Source organism: Triticum aestivum, chromosome 7B, assembly GCF_018294505.1.
Source record: "Triticum aestivum cultivar Chinese Spring chromosome 7B, IWGSC CS RefSeq v2.1, whole genome shotgun sequence".
NCBI classification, from domain to species: Eukaryota; Viridiplantae; Streptophyta; class Magnoliopsida; order Poales; family Poaceae; genus Triticum; species Triticum aestivum.
In genome coordinates, this window is record NC_057813.1 from 304389417 (window position 1) to 304397844 (window position 8428).

An 8428-nucleotide genomic window follows, 5' to 3' on the forward strand; every position below is an offset into this window, starting at 1 on the left:
GTTCAAATCTAAACATCTTTAGTAGGCTATACAAACAGACATGAAAGTCATGTAGCAACACAGTTGTGCAACTTGATCGATTTTGACAAAAGAACGCCTTCCCGGTTACCCATCCCGATGGCCACGATCAGATCACACTCGCTCTCATCAACAGCCACCTGCTGCCACAGACTGGCACTTCCCACGCCATGTCGCTCCTACATGCCATCAAGGGACGCCGGTGGCCACCCACACCACTCCTGGACGTTACTTTCCCCACGGCCGTAGACGCAGCTACTGTCAGCCATATGCTCCAGCAGCCTGCTAGCCCCGTCATCGTGCCGAGAATTAACTTTAGAAATTAAATCCAATAGAAAGTGTACAAAGCCCGTTCTAGTCAACCCTTCAGTAGCACTTTTTTTCAAAATTCAGGCGGTGATGCCTGATACCTCCAAGTAGCACAATTGCAGCTTGTACAACATCAAAAACAGTTACAGGAAAGTAATTGAAGGTTGTACAAATAATGTCAAAATGGCATGCACGCTTCTAGAAGAAAAGTCAAGACTGATGCATATGCCAGTTTAGTACTCCCTCCGTCCGGAAATACTTGTCGGATGAATGGATGTATCTAGTCGTATTTTAGTTTTAGATGCATCCACTTTTACCCATTTTCGCGACAAGTATTTTCGGACGGAGGGAGTACTATAATTAGTAATCTTGTATGCAAATGAAAAAAAAACAGAAGTATGACACCTAACATTGTTCTCTAAACTGAATTGAAGTAAATGCATTGCCGTCCACTTTAAGGTATCCACCATGAAAAAATTGTTGTTCACAGCTAAACCTTTTACGCAGGAATAAAATAATACGCACATACATACAAATTACTTTCTCTTCCATCACGAAGCATGTACTGTAGTAAGCGACTACTACCTGCATAAGGTGAATCGACAAAACACATGGTGCACATAAATCTCATAACCGGTCAGTTGACAAAAGCAATCACCAGATAACCTACTGCTCGCCAAGCAGATTTGGAGCATGGAATTTCTGCCCTCATGGACGCGCTATGGAGAAGAGTAAATTCATAAAATACTCCGACCTAAATAAAATCAGTAATTTGATCAATAAAACGGGCATGAAGAAAAATATCTCAACGACTGCGAACAATTGATCAAAAGGCATGACCTACAATGGATAGACTAAGGTCTCAGCAGTGCACGTATCCGCCCAGTAAAATGGCAGCAACATGCCTACTCCCTGAAATCTTGGAAGAACAACAAACCTGAAAAGTTGAAATCTGGAGTAAAGAGCATATCCAAAAAGTTCACAAATAGAAAGGAGAAAATTCGATGTTCAGTACGAAAAGAAAATAGGTCACTGTATCATGAACTCCATACCTCCAAATCGTAGGAAGATCCTGTGCTCGACTACTCCTGCAAGGACATCCAGCAAGCTGAACCTCTTACTTCTAAACAAATGAATAAATCAACATGTATCCACTGAATAAAAATATCCTCATGAAACATAATTGGTGGGGGGGGGGGGGGGGGTGAAAAACTGATCCATGACTTTTTTTGTTTGAAACTTAACCACTGTGTCGCGCCAGATCGCCGGCAACCAAATCATGGGTTAAGGTAGGTGCATCACCCGGCCAAACGGCCTGCGGCTCATACACATCTTTGAACCATAAGTCGCTAACGTGTCCGCATCATTATTACATGACCGATGGCAATAACCAACAAAAAAAGAATAGCCAGGGCTTTAATCTCCCTAAACAGGACACCGTTGGGCACAAGATCGAAACTCTTTGAATTGTTGACGGCTTTGGACAAGCAGCTTTGCATCTGTTTCGACCATGACATTGGTCATCCCCCATTGTATGGCCTGATTCATAGCCTGGACACCGGACACTGCCTCAGCTTGTAAACTGTCTTGAACATCGTCCATCTTACCCGCTCCTGAACCCATTACTTCTCCCTATACGTCTCTTATCACAAAGCCCCAGCCTGCTCTCTTCAGATCAGCCACAATGCTACCATCAATGTTAATCTTCAGGACATCATGTGGAGGGGGCTCCCAACAATGAGCAGGTTTGAGGTTTACCTTGGCTTGCTTGCCAAAAAAACGAGAAACTCGGCAGCGTCGCGTCGAGCCTGACGAAGTACAGCGACAATGTTCGGAGATTTCTTCTCCTGGCTTACCTTGTTTCTGCTCTTCCGCCAGTTGCATAGTAGAGCGATACATTTTGATTCGAGCTCTTCTGGATGGCCTAAAATCCGTTGCACAGCAATCTTTGGATCAGACAGATCCTAGCACTGTTGCCGGACCTCCTCAATGCCCAACTCTTGCCAAATCTTCCGCACCGGTTTGCATTTGAAGAACAAGTCTCCACCATCCTCATCAAAACGGTTACACACAGGGCATATTTGATCCAACTCCACTCGTAGGCTGTCATGACTCATGTGCAAGACGCCATAGAAACTGTTGAATGTTTATCGAACACGGAGCTCACCAGATCGACTTCCACTTAAGCCCCTCTGAATTATGAGGATCAGATGTGGTCATTCCTCCCTTTTCAACCTTCTCTAGTTGGCTGTGTAGCCGCTGGCAGGGGCGGCAAGCAGCAAAGAGCAGCAGTTGCCAAAGGTGGGCTGGCCGATGAGTTGAGATGGTGACTGCTTGGGCCTTTAGCCATGGCTGGTCTGATAGTTGCGACTGCGCAGTTTAGCCCCTGGTCCGCGTCCGGGAGGGCTGCAGATGAGCACGTCGGGGCGGCGTACACGGCTATAGCGACCGGTGGAGGAGCACGCGGTTGCGAGGTGGTGTCGAGGATGGCGAGCGGCGGCCGAGGACCAGAGGGGCGGGAGGGGTTGGAACCAGCGCTAACCCTACCCAGTGTGTGTTGTGTGACGTGGGAGATGTGGGCTTTGTGGGGCTTGGCCCATATGTGGCTGCACGGGACGAGCGAGGAGGGACGACGATGCCAAGCGACGTAAGATGAGAAACGAAACGTTCCGTTTCTTTTAGGTGTATAATATCTTTCCCTATCCCTATCCCTATCCCTATCCCTATAAAGCAAATAGTGCTTCTGGTCGTACGTCACTAAAATTACCCTTGGAGTTGTAAATAATTACCCACCATGCCATCGGTAAGTGGGAAAAAACGGTTCACTTAAATCGCGGACGGCTTATGTTTATTTAGGGTAAGCCCATATCATTCATAACGCGAGGTAGAGTGGCGTGGTGGTATTAGCCTCACGTCTCCATACCTGAGACCCGGGTTCGATTCCTGGTTCTCTCCTTTTCACTTCTTTCTCCTTCTCCTTTTTGTTTTTTTGAGAAATCTTCTCCTTCTCCATTCTCTCCTATTTAGCAGATGGGCCACATGATGTTTCAGTTTTGGCCCAGCCACTTTATTTTTATTTTTTCTATTTTCGGGCACATTCAATTTTTTTTAACTCATAACTTTCAAACCCAAAATCTAACATGTCATATATGGAAATCTCTCAAAAAATCTTCTCCTTCTCCATTCTCTCCTATTTAGCAGATGGGCCACATGATGTTTCAGTTTTGGCCCAGCCACTTTATTTTTATTTTTTCTATTTTCGAGCACATTCAATTTTTTTTAACTCATAACTTTCAAACCCAAAATCTAACATGTCATATATGGAAATCTCTCAAAAAATCATGCAGATTTTAAATATGCTATTATATTAATCATTTCTAAAATTTTGTTTACGATACAACCTTAATTAATATCTTCTTTACATGTGGTATTTTGGAAATGTCGGTTTACCATTGATATTTATGTTGTTAAATAAATTTGAAACATCTTGAGTATTCAAAAATCATCCAATCTTATGCTTTTTGCAAAACACCACTTATCATGTTGTTTGTTGTGTGGCATCGTGAAAGATTTCAAAGGATTCGCCGATGTTGTAAAGTGTGAGCATGATGGATGGATATTATTTTCCCGTTGCAACGCACGGGCATGTTTTGCTAGTATAATATAATATAATTAGGTGTAATAATAATAATAATAGATAATAGAGATATAGAGATATAGAGATATAGAGATAAGCCACGAAGGGGTAAGTGGGAGAGGTATACAAGGCCAAAGGCCCGCGACTGCGCACACAGGCGTCGGACGTCTGGTGAGTGTCGGACGTACGGAGGCTCAGGATAGTTCGGATGTCCGGAAGTCTTCGTACTTCCGCTATTTTCCTTCTGTGAAGGTGGCACCGGATGTCTGGTCGGCGTCGATCGTCCGGGCGCCAGGACTTGTCGGACGTCCGGCGTTCATCGGTCGTCCGGCCGCTATAGCACTCATCGCCTGGAGTTCTTTTGGCCGTCTGGGCTGCGTCAGGTACCGGATGTCCGGTGCGTCCAGACGTCCGGTGGCTGTAGTATGTAGCGGCTCCGTTTATTCCGTCTTCTCTTCCATGCTTCCCTCGTGGATGGCGTAGGTGTTCCTTGGCGCTTGCACTCCTCCTCGTCGTCCGTGAAGCTCCGGCAATACCTATGCATGCGCATGAGTGGAGTGTCAAGTAGTATGCCATCCTCGAAGGGGTCAAGTGAACACGTGTAAAGGAGAAGATTCACCTTTATGTATGAGAAGTAGATGTCGCACGTGTCACTTGCCAAATGGACTCTTGACATGATGACGTCCGTAGGATGCTCCGCATCATTGCTCCCCCCTTGTAAAAGATCCGACATCGGATCGAAAGCCAAATCACCATGGGAAAGAGATGGCATTGCCGTGTCGAAGCGGTTGATCACCAAGCACTCATCATCTTGAAGATCGAAATAGGCACTCTCCAATGTCGCACCGTATAGTGATTCCTTCAAAAGGGGCAAAGACAACAAACACTTGGAAAAACAAATATGGTTAGCGTTAGTGCAAAACCAAACATTCAAGAGGTAATTCACCAAACAAGTGTCATCATCATGCAAAGCATATGATTTGACAAAGGATTGTGACATGGCATATAAGCATATCAATCGAGCACAAGCAAAGATATGATGGGGAGAAGTATGCAAATGTGAGGTAGAGATGCAAATATGTGTGACAAGAGAATAAGCATCTACCTCGAGGTCATAGCAAGCACATGCACACAACAAAACAAAGAACGTATGCGCATGGTAGATAAACACATCATCGATCATGATGGTTCTCTTCTCTTGCACATAACCATTAGAAGCACCAGTGCATGAATAATATGATGCAACAATGGCAATATTCATGGCACTAGGTATATGATGCAAAGAGGTAAGACAAGCATGCTTCACGAGAAATATGTCAAAATCTCCAATCATATGTGAGAATGCTATGGGGGCAATCTCATTAGCAAGACTAGAATCATTGTTGCACTCAATACATGTCAAAGCATCTAGCATGAGAGAGGCAACATATGGAGATATGTGACAAGAAGCAATAACAATCATGTGCAAAGCATGGAAATGGTTGTCATCAACCGCATGAAATGAGCAAGTATGAATCATGGGTGATGCAATACAAGCAAGCATATCAATCATGTTGTGCAAACTAGTGGAGCGAAGATGCAACACACCAGAGTAAATCATGGCAATCATGTCATGTGAGCAAATAATAGGCATAGACAATGCACATGACATATCTCAAGCATGAACACAAAGCAAGATCATATTATCATCATAGGGGTGGGTCACAAATGGAACATGGCAACAACAAGCAATATCTCCACCAAGCTTGCAAATACACATAAAAGTATGAGAATCAATCATCATCTGTAAAGCAAAGCATGGGTCATAAATGCATGGCAAAGGCATAGGAATGGGCATATCATGCAAAGTGAACATGGCAAGATGGGCATATAATATGTAATGGACAACAACCCATAGCCAAGTGAGGGCCATGTAGAAGAAATGTGCGAAGTCTTTGCGCGAAGAGAGCGGTGGGAAAGACAATCCATGGGATCCAAGTCATCATTGCTCTCTAGAGCTCATTTTGTCAACTCGTGGGATTGTGAGGTTGACAAGTATTCATGGGTACCTACACAAAAGAGACACAAACTGAAAAAATGTGCCCGTGGTAAATGTACACATCATCCATCATTATGTGTATGTGCACATGTGAGTTAGCACAAGATAAGCATCGCTCAAAGAAATTCGATGCATGGTATAAGAACATGTCATCCATCATGAAAGAATATTTATTATGTATGACACAATGGGGACACAAATTGAGAATGCAAGTATATGGCACATCAATAGCAAGTTTGTTCATGGGGAGCATATGGTGCACACAAATATTGGGATCATGCAATGAATGGGATGGATCAAATTCTCCTAACATGTATGAGGAAACTATGGGGGTCTTCTCATGAGCAATATCGGAAACATCATATGGAGAAAATGGACAACATCCAAAACAATGCATATCTGAAGCTAGGTGGTCATGGCATGGCATATGAGATAAAAGATGCAAAGGGAGCATATCAATATCATCACAAGAAAAACAAATGCCAATAACCATGGGCTTGTCATCTATGCCATTAGTGCAAATTGGGTTAATTTGAATGGCATATGCATAGTCACTACGATGATATTGCAAATATGACATATGGTGAATCTCATGCATAGCATACGGCAAGTCAAGCGGATTATCAAACATGATGTGACCTAAAGAATTGTCACAAGAAATCCTATGTAACATGGCATCACTACTAATAGACTCCACATGAGAATAATCATACTCATCATAAATGGAAAAATCATCGCATGGGCAAATAATACTAGCATGAAGCATGGTACTAGGTGGATTAACATCATGCAAGCAATCAATGTCAAGAATGTCCACTAGTGGGACTAGAGCATCACCTTCACCTATGTTACCTTTGTCATTCCACTCAAGTGGTGTAGGTGAGGTGGGAAAGACCAAATGGTGGTCATCGTCATCTTGATGTAACCATGTGGGGGTGCATCATATTTCACCATGGCCATCATCTTGTCCAAAGGGAGGACGAAGTCGTCGAGGATCGGCGCGTCATAATATATGGGACCTAGCACCAAATGAGAAGACACAATAGAGGTAGAGGTCAAGTCGTTAGAAATGCAAATGGCCTCACGAGACCTATCAACTATCACACTCTCTCTATGTGGTGGTTCACTCACTCCCTCAAAATAGGTGCACTCAAAGTCGCATATGGTGGAGTCACTCATCTCACTCAAGTGGTGGGGGTTGTGGCTCTCCGCACATGGGAATTGGGGCAACTCGTCATATATGGGGCTAGTGGTGAAGTCACTCTCACTCTCAATATGGTGGCAAAAGTCACTCAAGTCATCATACGTCGCCGTGGTTGTAGGAAAATCCCATGCTCAACCATCTCGTCATCGTCGCCGTGGATGAAGGCCAAAGATGGCACATCATCACTCTCCTCCATGACCGAAGGGAAAATCCCATGCTCGATCATCTCGTCGTCGTCTCCGTGGATGAAGGCCGAAGATGGCACATCATCACTCTCGCCTCCAAAGATGGAAGCATCATCCTTGCTCGCCACCTTGTCGCATGCCTCCAAAGCTTGGTCCTTGAGGGTCTCCGTAGTCATACTCGTCGCCGCACTGTCTTGAAAAAGAGTCGAGGTAGACTCGACATCATCAATGCCGCAAAGAGGGATGGCGGTGAAGTCAAACTTGGGAGCATCGTCTTGGAGCTCGTCGGGCTTGGACATCGTGGTGGTACTAGCCTCATGCTTGTCGTAGAGCTTGGTCGCTGTGAAGTGTGCTTGGGGTGGAGAAGCCTTGGCCTTCATGAGTTCTTGTTCCGCCTTGAGAGCACCAATGTAGTAGTCGTCGAGGGACTTGTATTTCTCGAGGAAGATAGTCTTGGAGATGTCGTTGTTCAATCCCATCATGAAGTGGAACTTCATCGAAATGGGGTCGTCCACGCTGGCTCATCGCAAGGCAATCCTCATCTGCTTGAAGTACTTGTCGATGGACTTGGATCCTTGGATGGTGTTCTCCAATTGGCGTTGAAGTTGATCCGTGTAGGTTGGAGGCACGAACTCTCGCCGCAAAGCTCTCTTCGTATTGGGCCAACTCATCTCATAGCTCTCCGAAGGTGTGTGAAGCCACCATGTCGAGGCGTAGTCATGGAAGTTTCTTGTGGTGCACTTCACTTGATATTTGGAAGGGACTTGATGTAGCTTGAGGTAGTCGTCCATCAAACGCTCCCACTCGAGGTACTCCTCGGTTTTTGAGTCCCATAGAAAGGAATTGCATGGTCGATGTCAAGGTCGTAGTAGCTCGGTGAAGTCGCGGACTTGAGCTTGGGGAGCTTCTCTTGAGCGTAGCCTTGAGGTTCTTGTTGGCGAAGATGTCGTATGTCCGTAGGCAAAGATGCCTTGAAGTCGTTTGGCGAAGATGCCAAGGGAGATGGTGAAGTCGTTGAGCGGTTGTTGGTGTTGAGC

General features: G+C 44.9%; 1 long non-coding RNA gene across 1 annotated transcript; it reads right to left on the reverse strand.

The window, feature by feature from the left end:
- Positions 1 to 709: 709 nt before the first annotated feature.
- LOC123162301 (uncharacterized) lies at positions 710 to 2926 on the reverse strand. The gene is made up of 3 exons (XR_006481193.1): positions 1380 to 2926; positions 1172 to 1264; positions 710 to 1081 (listed from the first exon to the last, which is right to left on the reverse strand). It is a non-coding gene; the product is annotated as an uncharacterized lncRNA (long non-coding RNA).
- Between the last annotated feature and the right edge of the window lie 5502 nt (positions 2927 to 8428).